Here is a 13,170-nt window from a genome sequence, read left to right on the forward strand (position 1 = left end):
TCCACTAAATGTTTGGCTAAGATAAAGGAGGCGAGACTTCTGAAACTACCACATCCTGAGGTAAAAAGCAACTCCCTTCACAGTTGCCAACGCCCTCGCGACATTCACACTCTGAAAATAAAAAACTGTTATCAGAGAAAGCCACATAAAAAGCAAAAGAGTGTCACTATTAAACATGATCACGTAGGCACAAACTGAACCTGCATGATAACTGGGTTGTTTACAGCTTCAGGAAAGATTCAAGCAGACACCTACCTATAAACATCTGAAAGTGAACAGCAGGGTTTTATTGTAGCATTATAAAAAGTAAGTAAGTGTCATTTTAACGTCAATGTAAACCAGTGGGTTTCAGCTAGACCTACATTAATGTGCTGCGTAACACGAGAATGAACCTCATTGGTTCTTGCAGAAGCTCAGACGTGATGCGTAACACGAAGTGAACCTCATTGGTTCTTGCTGAAGCTCAAACGTGATGCGTAACACGAGAATGAACCTCATTGGTTCTTGCAGAAGCTCAGACGTGATGCGTAACACGAAGTGAACCTCATTGGTTCTTGCTGAAGCTCAAACGTGCTGCGTAACACGAGAATGAACCTCATTGGTTCTTGCAGAAGCTCAAACATGATGCGTAACATGAAGTGAACCTCATTGGTTCTTGCTGAAGCTCAAACGTGATGCGTAACACGAGAATGAACCTCATTGGTTCTTGCAGAAGCTCAAACGTGATGCGTAACATGAGAATGAACCTCATTGGTTCCTGCTGAAGCTCAAACGTGATACGTAACACGAGAATTAACCTCATTGGTTCTTGCTGAAGCTCAAACATCCCTCGTAAAACGAGAATGAACATCATTGGTTCTTGCTGAAGCTCAAACGTACTGCGTAACACGAGAATGAACCTCATTGGTTCTTGCTGAAGCTCAAACGTGCTGCGTAACACGAGAATGAACCTCATTGGTTCTTGCAGAAGCTCAAACGTCCCTCGTAAAACGAGAATGAACCTCATTGGTTCTTGCTGAAGCTCAATCGTGCTGCGTAACACGAGAATTAACCTCATTGGTTCTTGCTGAAGCTCAAACTTGATGCGTAACATGAGAATGAACCTCATTGGTTCCTGCTGAAGCTCAAACGTGATGCGTAACACGAGAATGAACCTCATTGGTTCTTGCAGAAGCTCAAACGTGATGCGTAACATGAGAATGAACCTCATTGGTTCCTGCTGAAGCTCAAACGTGATACGTAACACGAGAATTAACCTCATTGGTTCTTGCAGAAGCTCAAACGTCCCTCGTAAAACGAGAATGAACCTCATTGGTTCTTGCTGAAGCTCAAACTTGATGCGTAACATGAGAATGAACCTCATTGGTTCCTGCTGATGCTCAAACATGATGCGCAACACGAAGTGAACCTCATTGGTTCTTGCTGAAGCTCAAACGTGATGCGTAACACGAGAATGAACCTCATTGGTTCTTGCAGAAGCTCAAACGTGATGTGTAACATGAGACTGAACCTCATTGGTTCCTGCTGAAGCTCAAACGTGACACGTAACACGAGAATGAACCTCATTGGTTCTTGCTGAAGCTCAAACGTCCCTCGTAAAACAAGAATGAACCTCATTGGTTCTTGCTGAAGCTCAAACGTGATACATAACACGAGAATGAACCTCATTGGTTCTTGCTGAAGCTCAAACGTCCCTCGTAAAACGAGAATGAACCTCATTGGTTCTTGCTGAAGCTCAATCGTGCTGCGTAACACGAGAATGAATCTCATTGGTTCTTGCAGAAGCTCAAACGTCCCTCGTAAAACGAGAATGAACCTCATTGGTTCTTGCTGAAGCTCAATCGTGCTGCATAACACGAGAATGAACCTCATTGGATCTTGCTGAAGCTCAAACTTGATGCGTAACATGAGAATGAACCTCATTCGTTCCTGCTGAAGCTCAAACATGATGCGAAACACGAAGTGAACCTCATTGGTTCTTGCTGAAGCTCAAACGTGATGCGTAACACGAGAATGAACCTCATTGGTTCTTGCAGAAGCTCAAACGTGATGCTTAACATGAGAATGAACCTCATTGGTTCCTGCTGAAGCTCAAACGTGATACGTAACACGAGAATGGACCTCATTGGTTCTTGCTGAAGCTCAAACGTCCCTCGTAAAACGAGAATGAACCTCATTGGTTCCTGCTGAAGCTCAAACGAGATACGTAACACGAGAATGGACCTCATTGGTTCTTGCTGAAGCTCAAACGTCCCTCGTAAAACGAGAATGAACCTCAATGGTTCGTGCTGAAGCTCAAACGTGATACATAACACGAGAATGAACCTCATTGGTTCTTGCTGAAGCTCAAACGTGCTGCGTAACACGAGAATGAATCTCATTGGTTCTTGCAGAAGCTCAAACGTCCCTCGTAAAACGAGAATGAACCTCATTGGTTCTTGCTGAAGCTCAATCGTGCTGCGTAACACGAGAATGAACCTCATTGGTTCCTGCTGAAGCTCAAACATGATGCGTAACACGAAGTGAACCTCATTGGTTCTTGCTGAAGCTCAAACGTGATGCGTAACATGACAATGAACCTCATTGGTTCTTGCTGAAGCTCAAACGTCCCTCGTAAAACGAGAATGAACCTCATTGGTTCTTGCTGAAGCTCAATCGTGCTTCGTAACACGAGAATGAACCTCATTGGTTCTTGCTGAAGCTCAAACTAGATGCGTACCATGAGAATGAACCTCATTGGTTCCTGCTGAAGCTCAAACATGATGCGTAATACGAAGTGAACCTCATTGGTTCTTGCTGAAGCTCAAACGTGATGCGTAACATGAGAATGAACCTCATTGGTTCTTGCTGAAGCTCAAACGTCCCTCGTAAAACGAGAATGAACCTCATTGGTTCTTGCTGAAGCTCAATCGTGCTGCATAACAAGAGAATGAACCTCATTGGTTCTTGCTGAAGCTCAAACTAGATGCGTAACATGAGAATGAACCTCATTGGTTCCTGCTGAAGCGCAAACATGATGCGTGACACGAAGTGAACCTCATTGGTTCTTGCTGAAGCTCAAACGTGATGCGTAACATGAGAATGAACCTCATTGGTTCTTGCTGAAGCTCAAACGTGATGCGTAACACGAGAATGAACCTCATTGGTTCTTGCAGAAGCTCAAACGTGATGCATAACATGAGAATGAACCTCATTGGTTCCTGCTGAAGCTCAAACGTGATATGTAACACGAGAATGAACCTCATTGGTTCTTGCTGAAGCTCAAACGGGCTGCGTAACACGAGAATGAAGCTCATTGGTTCTTGCAGAAGCTCAAACGTCCCTCGTAAAACGAGAATGAACCTCATTGGTTCTTGCTGAAGCTCAATCGTGCTGCGTAACACGAGAATGAACCTCATTGGTTCTTGCTGAAATTCAAACATGATGCGTATCAAGAGAATTAACCTCATTGGTTCTTGCTGAAGTTCAAACGTGATGCGTAACACGAGAATGAACCTCATTGGTTCTTGCTGAAGTTCAAACGTGACGCGTAACACGAGAATGAAACTCATTGGTTCTTGCTGAAGCTCATATGATTAGTTTTACAAACTTTTTGAAGTGTCAAAGGGGTAGTTGCGAAGCTGTCAATGGATGTTAATTGCTGTCTAAGATCTCATTAAAGAAATCTTCATTTGTGTTCCGAAGATGAACAAAAGTCTTACGGGTTTGGAACGACATGAGGGTGAGTAAATAATAAATAAATGTTCATATTTAGGTGAACTATCCCTTTAAGAGCTAAGGCATTTAAAGCGGCAGATGACAAAACTGCATTGCGCGCTGGAATATACAACAATATCGTCCACAAGTTTGGATGCTAATATAGTTATCGTTATAGTTACCGTCCTTGGTGTGAACAGGCCTTTATATGGATGTCTTATCTTTGTATGCAAGAATCCTGGCAATTTCAATGTAAACCAATGTTTGGATGCACTTATGTTGTTCATGATAACTTGAAGTAAAGACATAGGAAATTCTTAAAAAAAGGTTTTTTAAATGCATATGTTGTAGTGGATGTTAAAGGGAAAGCTCCATGAAGTGCTCGTCACACATGTTCCTCAATTCTCCTTCAATACGGTTTAAAAGCATCCCAGCATGCACCTCATGATATTGGTTGATGAATGTCTAAAGAGAGCAGAGCTGGAATCTGGACAAACAAACTCAAATAATATAAGAGTTTACACATTCAATTTAAAATGAAAAATACACAGAAAGTGAGATGGAAAGCTCTTGCAATGTAGGCCATTCTTCTTTAGATACATTCAACAGGCATGTGATTGGCTAAGGACAAAAAGCGGGAAAATTTACTGAGTCAAAGCCAAATAAAGTCTTCACTGTATAAATTATACATTGATTCTTATTAAAGCTACTATTAAAGTTCTCAGTCAAGAGCAGTGAGTGTTTCCCTCTGTGTTTTGTTGTTTTACTAACATTAAATAGATAGTTCTCCTAGATAGTTTCTTTCTTCTGTTGAAGTTATTTGGAAGAATGTGTGTAACCAAACAGTTGATGTACCCCAGTGATTTCCATAGTATATTTTTCCCTATGGAATTCAATGGGGACCAGCAACTGTCTGGTTACCCACATTCTTCAAAATATCTTCTTTTGTGTTCAGCACAAGAAATAAATTAATACAGGTTCGGAACAACAATACAGTGAATAAATAATGACAGAATTTTTATTTTTGGGTGAACTATCCCTTTAAGGACAAGCGGTGCATGTTTACCATTAGGGCTACTGTCTCTTTAAGACCTGTACGCGACGCATCTATACCATAGGTCTATACACGCATTTGACAAGCAGATTTCTCTCAATTTTCTCGGTTTGCTTTCAGTTTAGACATAACCAACTTTCCCTTATGTAAACCTTGTGTATATTTGAGAGTATTAGCGAAATAAGACTCGAAAGAAAACTTAGTCCAGTTACCAGGCGCTGTTAGACAGGCTTTTAGTGCATGTGCGCGTCGGGTGTTCGCGCTCAGTAAAGCGTTTCTCTGCGTTAATATGTGATGTGAGTATTTGTCGCGTTGTACACTAATGCTGTTGAGACGGAGGCGCCAGAACTGCAACTGATAGAATGCACAATATAAGTTACATATTTCTACAAAAGCAGTCAGCAGTTTGCTTGGAGCAAGGATCATATCGCAAATTTGAACTATATCGACATATGCGATATGGTCTAATTCCATATCACATTTAAAATTATATCGATATATTTTTTATATCCATATATCGCCCAGCCCTACTGGTGGCTTGTCGCGTTCCAGGCAACCTGTAACCCGGGGTTTTCAACTCGTAACTGGGAGTACATCGTTCCAGGCAACCTGTTACCCGTGTTTTTCCAACCTTATACCCGTGAAAGTGCACCGGAACGGCAGTCAAACCCGTGACTTCCCACCCATGAACTCGTACTAGATCGATGTAGGCCTACTCCCAGTTACGAGTTGGAAAAACACGGGGTTCCCTTTCGAACGGTCACTTCGTATTGCGTAGCTATACGCAGTGGGGAAACTCCTTTTCCTCGATTTACTGAAGCCTATATGTAAAACGCATTTGTAACTGCACAGCTTTTACACTGAGCGTCTGGCACGCTCATAGGCTGTGCTGCAGCAACTGCACATCCAATGGCGCGGGCGACTCTGACTTGCGACCAATGAGCTAGCCCAACGTCAGAGCCCACCGAGGGGGCGTGGCCGAGCCTATATAGACCCCTGAATTAGCCATTATAGCAGATTTTTACTCCTTCAGCGACAGTACACATGTCCCTGAGCTTTCTACTGTTATTCGCCGTCGAACAAGCCTTTTCAGCCTGAGAAACCTTCTCTTCAGCAGACTTTGCCTGCACGCCGTTGTCTCCTGACGCCGTCTCACCTGATGCTATCCGGCAAAAGCCTATATCCTTTGTTCGAAAGCTTTGTGTTTGATTTCAGATGCCGTGTTCAGCCTGCGCCACGTGCGGAGGCCGTCTGCACGAGGCAGACCAACACTCGAGCTAAATTTCCTGCCTGGGGATCGACCACGCGGAGAATGCACTCTCTGCCGGCGGATGTGCGGCCTGCGAAGCATGCCTATCTCCGTGCTGCGCAATGGGCTAGCTCTCTCTGGAGACGGCAATGCCGCTTCAGCCACGCTGTCTATTCCAAGGAAGAAGAAGCGTCGCAGCCAACGGCAACCGGAGGGTATGGAAGTTGGTGAACGCACGCCGGCCGCATCCCCGCGTGCTTCACTTTCTCCTACTCGGACGACATCACCGGTCCTGTTTGTAGGAGACCAGCGCCCCCCCCTCCCACGTGGAGGGCCTCGTCTCCTTCGGCGGATCTCTCGAGCGCGACGACAGCCTGTCCATCGCCGCTTCGGAGGATGAGTGGCCGGGCTCTTTCGACCCTGTCACCGCTTCTCAGTCTGTGGCTAGTGGTTCAGCGACATGGACAAACTCCGACGCCGAAATGCTTCGGATCCTGACGAAGGCCGTCGCGGACCTCGAGCTAGAGTGGACCACGCCCGAGGAGCCGCCGCGTAGTCGGCTGGATGGATGGTTCCTGTCGGGGCGCCAGCAGGCCCCTCGTCACAAACCAGCGCCATTTTCCCCAAGGTCCACGAGGAGCTCACCAAGGCCTGGCGCGCTCCGTACTCGGCACGTTTGGGATCTGCAGTTTCCACGACGCTCTCCTCTGTGGATGGCGCAGCGGAAAAGGGTTATGAGTCTTTGCCGCCCCTCGAAGAGGCCGGGGCTGCTCATCTTTGCCCGAGAACTGCAGCAGGCTGGCGAGCTAGAGCCTCTCATCCCAATAAACCCTGCCGAAACACTTTAGCCCTCGCTGGACACGCGTATTCCGCCTCCGGTCAGGCTGCATCGGCCCTGCACACGATGGCCTGGTAGAACTGCAACACGGCCATCGTGTGCAGGGCCGATGCAGCCTGACCGGAGGCGGAATATGCCTCCAGTCCATGGACGAGGCTGGCCCGGACCCGGAGGCCTTTCGAGACCTGAGAAGTGCTGCAGACCTAGCGCTGCGTGCTACTAAGACTACAGCACAGGCCATCGGAAGGAACATGGCGAGCTTGGTCGTGCTCCGGTCTCTTCGGCCCGGTGGTGAAGTGATTCTCGGAGAGGTACACAGAGGCACAGAAAGCGTCCCAGGCTATGCGACACTTCTTGCCTAAACGCTCGAGCTCCACGACCAGCAAGCCCGAGCCACCGCCTTTGCCTCATACAGCCAAACCGGTGAAGCAGGCCTCTCAGCTCCGCACCCCGGCCCCTGATAGCCACCGCCAGTCAAGGCCCGCGCAGCGCTAACCGCTCCCCCGGCGTCAAGGCCCGCGGCCCAGCCCCGTGATTGACCAGGTACCTCCGAAGTCGTCCTAGCACAAGGAGGGAAGAGAGAGGGCTCGTGTCTCGCGCTAGCCGGACAACCCTCGAAAAAACCAGCAAAACTTCCCACAGCTCCCTCTTCAGTTCAGGCGGCTGGGGATTTTATTATTGTAAACAGGCCCGCAGCAGTTAGCGCGTCTTTGCAAACAAACGCCGTTTTCACGGCGACCCAAATAAAGCACAAAAAGAGCATGTTTCACAATCACAACACATGGGTTCATGGTCTCCCTTCACTAGGTGGCCCCCTCCCTGTTGTAACACTGACTTCCCCCCGGGCAAAAGCCTGTATAGTCAGTCAAACACTCAGTATGTGCACAAATCACATTATAAGGGTATCAGGTCCCCTCATGTTAGGCGGCCCATCCCATTCAGTGTGTCATGCCCTAGCCACACGGGCCATGGCCTGGCAAGCCATCCCCGGTGTGTCGAGTTGGGTTATAAACACTGTAAAGCGAGGCTACTCACTCCAATTCGCTCGCTAACCCCCGAAATTCCAGGCGGTTATCGAGACGTCAGTAAGAAGCAGCGTGGGTCAAGTGCTACGCACCGAAGTTCAGAATTTATTAGCAAAAGGAGCGATAGAGTCACTCCCTCCCGCGCTAATGTATTCGGGGTTTTACAGCTGCTATTTTTTTAATTCCAAAGAAAGACGGCGGACACAGACCCATACTAGATCTGAGACATTTGAACAAGGCTCTCACGAGACAGCCTTTCAAAATGTTAACACTCAAACAAATTCTCGCGCAAGTTCGCTCGGGCGATTGGTTTGTTACAATGGGTCTGAAAGATGCATATTTTCATATTCAGATCGACCCTCGTCACAGGCCATTCTTGAGATTCGCCTTCAAGAGGTTTTGTTAGTATATTCTGTCAGTTGAACTGACTCATATACATTTTTCAGGCCCGACAGTGTCTGGTCTGTTATATATATAAATATATTTGTTGGGTTCTGGCTTGTTCTGTTAGCTCAGGGGTCCTGAGTTGCAGGGCAACCAGTTACTTGCGGCGTTTTGCATGGCGTCCCCACTGCGTATAGCTACGCAATACAAAGTGACCGTTCGAAAGGGAACTACTCGGTCACTATAGTAACCTCAGTTCCCTGAGAGAGGGAACGAGTATTGCGTAGCCGGCCGCACTATAGTAACTGGTGAAGTTGTCGCTTCAGTCGTATAAACCTGCTATAATAGCTAATTTGGGGGTCTATATAGGCTAGGCCACACGCCCTCGGTGGGCTCTGACGTTGGGCTAGCTCATTGGTCGCACGTCAGAGTCGCCCTGGCCATTGGATGTGCAGTTGCTGCAGCACAGCCTATGAGCTTGCCAGACGCTCAGTGTGCTAGCTGTGCAGCTGCAAATGCATTTTACATATAGGCTTCAGTAAATCGAGGAAAAGGAGTTTCCCCACTGCGTATAGCTACGCAATACTCGTTCCCTCTCTCAGGGAACTGAGGTTACGATAGTAACCGAGTAGTTACAGGTTGCCTGGAACGCGGCAAAAGGAAGGAAAGAATCGGTACGCATGTCAGCCTGTTATGTCCTCATATCCTATCCTTTTCACTCCGACAGCTATTGCCCCCTTCCCTTATTTTTTTATTTTTTTATTACAGATCTGCATGATTCATTTAGGTCACATTATCAGGTCGGAAAATCCGTAATTCCAGATTAATCCGGAAAAAACACACCCCTGCTTCAAACATTAAACAAGCTATAATAGAGTGCCGAAGTTGTGACGTCACTTTGTAGGACAACTCGGAAGTTAGCGGCGCATGGGTTCCCTCGATCGAAAAGCTATGCATTTTCCCCATAGACATTTGGAAAATCGCACAAAATAAGATCTGTGTTCAACAAAGAGTTGTGACCCTTACACGTTTTGTCTATCAAGATCATCTTTACAAGTTAATCCAAAATGTATATATTTTGAAGCCTATATAAAGTAAAAAAAAAAACAAGCAGACACAATAAAGTTTAAAAAAGCACAAGCAGGTTATAACAGGTGTGTTTTATGTCATAGATCAAAACGTGAAAATATTTAGAGGCTTTGTTAACCACAGACCTTATTTCAGGCGATTTAGCAAAAACCCATTAGAAAAACCCATAGACTTTAGGGCGAGAGAACCGGAGGGAACTCACTTCCGCGTTTTGGCCTACAAAGTGACGTCATAACTTCGGCATTCTATGTCTGGACGGACAGACTTGGCATTGTTCAGTATCTGGATTTCTACTGACATCTAGCTGTAGTTTAATGTAATCACATTTCAGTTTTTTTCTCACACGCTGTACTTCTCACATTTAACCACAAGGCTTTGCTCTATGCTCACCTTTACCAGACAGACAGCTTGGCTTAGAAATAAAATCTATAGCCTTTCAATCTTCTTGGTAACTCAGAAACGCCTATTGGAGTTTCTTTTTACGTGTATTTATTGGAATGGCAAATACCTTTTTAATGCCAAACGCTTGCAGAGTTAAATTCAAAAATGTAAAATAAGCAAAACTTAAAGTAACGTAAAAGTAACGATAGAAATATCAAAAAGAAGCCTAAGTAATATTTACAATTAAAATAAACTAATATGCTACAATTAAGTAACAGGGTAAAATAAATTAAGGAACAACCTTGGCTGCAGTTCCCTTTTAATCCGCCAGGCGTCGCTGTTCAGCATCTGTTCACATGAGAAGTTTTCCTGGATGTGGTTTTTGTACAGATCGACAGCACAAAGCTCTCAGATCGCATTCACTATGTCCGTGTGTCCTCTCCGGACTCATATCTCTGTGTTATGTTTTTAAAGAGATCTCTGGGGTGGAAATAAACCTGTCTGGATGAAATTGATGAAGAGGCGAACTACTGGATGAAGAGGAGGAGCCGCACACTCGTACACACAAACACACGGAGACAAACGAGTGCCACATTTATTAACTTATCAAAGATGAGAAGCTTTATTCAGCACAACACGCACACATCAAGGTAAGTTTACCGGCTGTTTTTATTATTTCATTTATTCGAGTCGTTTTCGGCTCCGCGGCGGTGGCGAAACAGAAACTTTCCGTGTAGCTGGAAGTGAAAAGGCTTTTGTTTCAAAACCCTAAGCAACATTTCTGATCAAAGTAACTTAAATATTTTGTCGAAAAAATAGCGGTTAAGTTAGAAAGTAACTCAAAGGCACATTAATAAACGATAAAAGTACCTTCGCTGCGAAAGGGCTCGATTTAAAACGAACTTCCCGGATTGCGCCTTTGTTAGATTGATACAATGTAACCTTTAAACTTTGATTTCCCGCTTTGTTGTGGTGGTTCATTGTACATAAATCTAAAATCTCGTTTAACGATTCTCAATGATGTATACAATCTGTGCTTCGTGAATGAATTAAATGGATAAAAACTCTGTTGGGATCTCAGGTTGAACCTCTTACTTGTTGCGTTGTGTTTTTCATATGTCAGAATTCTAACCCACAATGGGGTTTGTTGCTAATACTATTTATGGTCACATTTAAGTTTACAGCCACAAAGCTTCAAGTGTTTGCATATTAGCATCATAAAGTAATAATGCAATGCACAGTCCTGTAAGTCATTATTATCTTTGGAAAAACCAATGGGATGGTGGTCATCGTCTGGACTTTTGGGTTGGCCTTTTTTTCAACTATGACTGACTTCTATCCTCCTACTGTCTGTTGAACGGCCATGGAAATAACCTATCATCACCAAGAACAGAAACTTTACAGGAAGCGAGAATTTTTTTTGCGTGTCATGTGTTAGTGTTATTTTTGTTTGTGAAAATAGCATGAGAAAACGCCTCGTGCCTTAACGTAAATTAATATCTGTAGATGTTGTATGAATGTATGAATCTTAGAATTGAACAACCTTTAAAGACATCCTGAAATCAGACTGTACTTTTTCAATCCACGTTCCTGGTCTTATTGTGAACAATTCATATTGTGCAAGTGTTGTCAAAAGTACCAACTTCGGTACCAAGTCGGTACTGAAATTTAAAAAATGTGACGATACCAGCATTTCCCTCTAGCATTTATTGCGCCGTTGAACGGATTCTTAAACACCTCTGGTTTGCCATTGTGTTCACACGCTCAACATATCTCTGATTGGCCATTGCGTTCAAGCACTCAAGATGTCTCTGATTGGCCATTGCGTTCGGGCACTCAACATATGTCTCTGATTGGCTATTGCGTTCGGGCACTCAACATATGTCTCTGATTGGCCATTGCGTTCGGGCACTCAACATATGTCTCTGGTTGGCTATTGCGTTCGGGCACTCAACATATGTCTCTGATTGGCCATTGCGTTCAAGCACTCAAGAAGTCTCTGATCGGCCATTGCGTTTGGGCACTCAACATATGTCTCTGATTGGCCATTTTGTTCGGGCACTCAACATATGTCTCTGATTGGCTATTGCGTTCGGGGACTCAACATATGTCTCTGATTGGCTATTGTGTTCGGGCACTCAACATATGTCTCTGATTGGCCATTGCGTTCACGCGCTCAACATATGTCTCTGATTGGCCATTGCGTTCACACGCTCAACATATATGTCTCTGATTGGCTATTGCGTTCACACGCTCAACATATGTCTCTGATTGGCCATTGCGTTCACACGCTCAACATATTTGTCTCTGATTGGCCATTGCGTTCACACGCTCAACATATATGTCTCTGATTGGCCATTGCGTTCACACGCTCAACATATGTCTCTGATTGGCCATTGCGTTCACACGCTCAACATATTTGTCTCTGATTGGCCATTGCGTTCACACGCTCAACATATTTGTCTCCGATTGGCCATTGCATTCACACGCTCAACATATTTGTCTCTGATTGGCCATTGCGTTCACACGCTCAACATATTTGTCCCTGATTGGCCATTGCGTTCACACGCTCAATATATTTGTCTCTGATTGGCCATTGCGTTCACACGCTCAACATATTTGTCTCTGATTGGCCGTTGCGTTCGGGCACTCAACATATGTCTCTGATTGGCTATTGCGTTCGGGCACTCAACATATGTCTCTGATTGGCCATTGCGTTCGGGCACTCAACATATGTCTCTGGTTGGCTATTGCGTTCGGGCACTCAACATATGTCTCTGATTGGCCATTGCGTTCAAGCACTCAAGAAGTCTCTGATCGGCCATTGCGTTTGGGCACTTAACATATGTCTCTGATTGGCCATTTTGTTCGGGCACTCAACATATGTCTCTGATTGGCTATTGCGTTCGGGGACTCAACATATGTCTCTGATTGGCTATTGTGTTCGGGCACTCAACATATGTCTCTGATTGGCCATTGCGTTCACGCGCTCAACATATGTCTCTGATTGGCCATTGCGTTCACACGCTCAACATATATGTCTCTGATTGGCTATTGCGTTCACACGCTCAACATATGTCTCTGATTGGCCATTGCGTTCACACGCTCAACATATTTGTCTCTGATTGGCCATTGCGTTCACACGCTCAACATATATGTCTCTGATTGGCCATTGCGTTCACACGCTCAACATATGTCTCTGATTGGCCATTGCGTTCACACGCTCAACATATTTGTCTCTGATTGGCTATTGCGTTCACACGCTCAACATATGTCTCTGATTGGCCATTGCGTTCACACGCTCAACATATTTGTCTCTGATTGGCCATTGCGTTCACACGCTCAACATATATGTCTCTGATTGGCCATTGCGTTCACACGCTCAACATATGTCTCTGATTGGCCATTGCGTTCACACGCTCAACATATTTGTCTCTGATTGGCCATTGCGTTC

The 13,170-nt window shown here is 45.1% G+C and overlaps 2 protein-coding genes across 25 annotated transcripts in view; one reads left to right on the forward strand and one right to left on the reverse strand.

The window, feature by feature from the left end:
- The window catches only part of LOC143735203 (uncharacterized), a 151,010-nt gene that overhangs the window by 17,763 nt on the left and 120,077 nt on the right, over positions 1–13,170 (reverse strand). The gene's annotated exons all lie outside the window — the stretch shown is intronic.
- Positions 10,068–13,170, forward strand: part of LOC143734404 (myosin IXB) — a 60,794-nt gene continuing 57,691 nt past the window's right edge. For 18 of the 24 annotated variants that reach the window (XR_013202443.1, XR_013202469.1, XR_013202515.1 and 15 more), the window contains exon 1: positions 10,098–10,366. The gene's annotated coding sequence lies outside the window, so the exon portion shown is untranslated. Of the gene's footprint in view, positions 10,367–13,170 lie in introns of all 24 variants that reach the window. The other 6 variants (XR_013202437.1, XM_077225214.1, XM_077225204.1 and 3 more) reach the window with 3 other exon arrangements.

This window comes from Siphateles boraxobius, unplaced genomic scaffold, assembly GCF_051911475.1.
Source record: "Siphateles boraxobius isolate OS27281-9 unplaced genomic scaffold, OSU_SipBor_1 13, whole genome shotgun sequence".
Taxonomy (NCBI): Eukaryota; Metazoa; Chordata; class Actinopteri; order Cypriniformes; family Leuciscidae; genus Siphateles; species Siphateles boraxobius.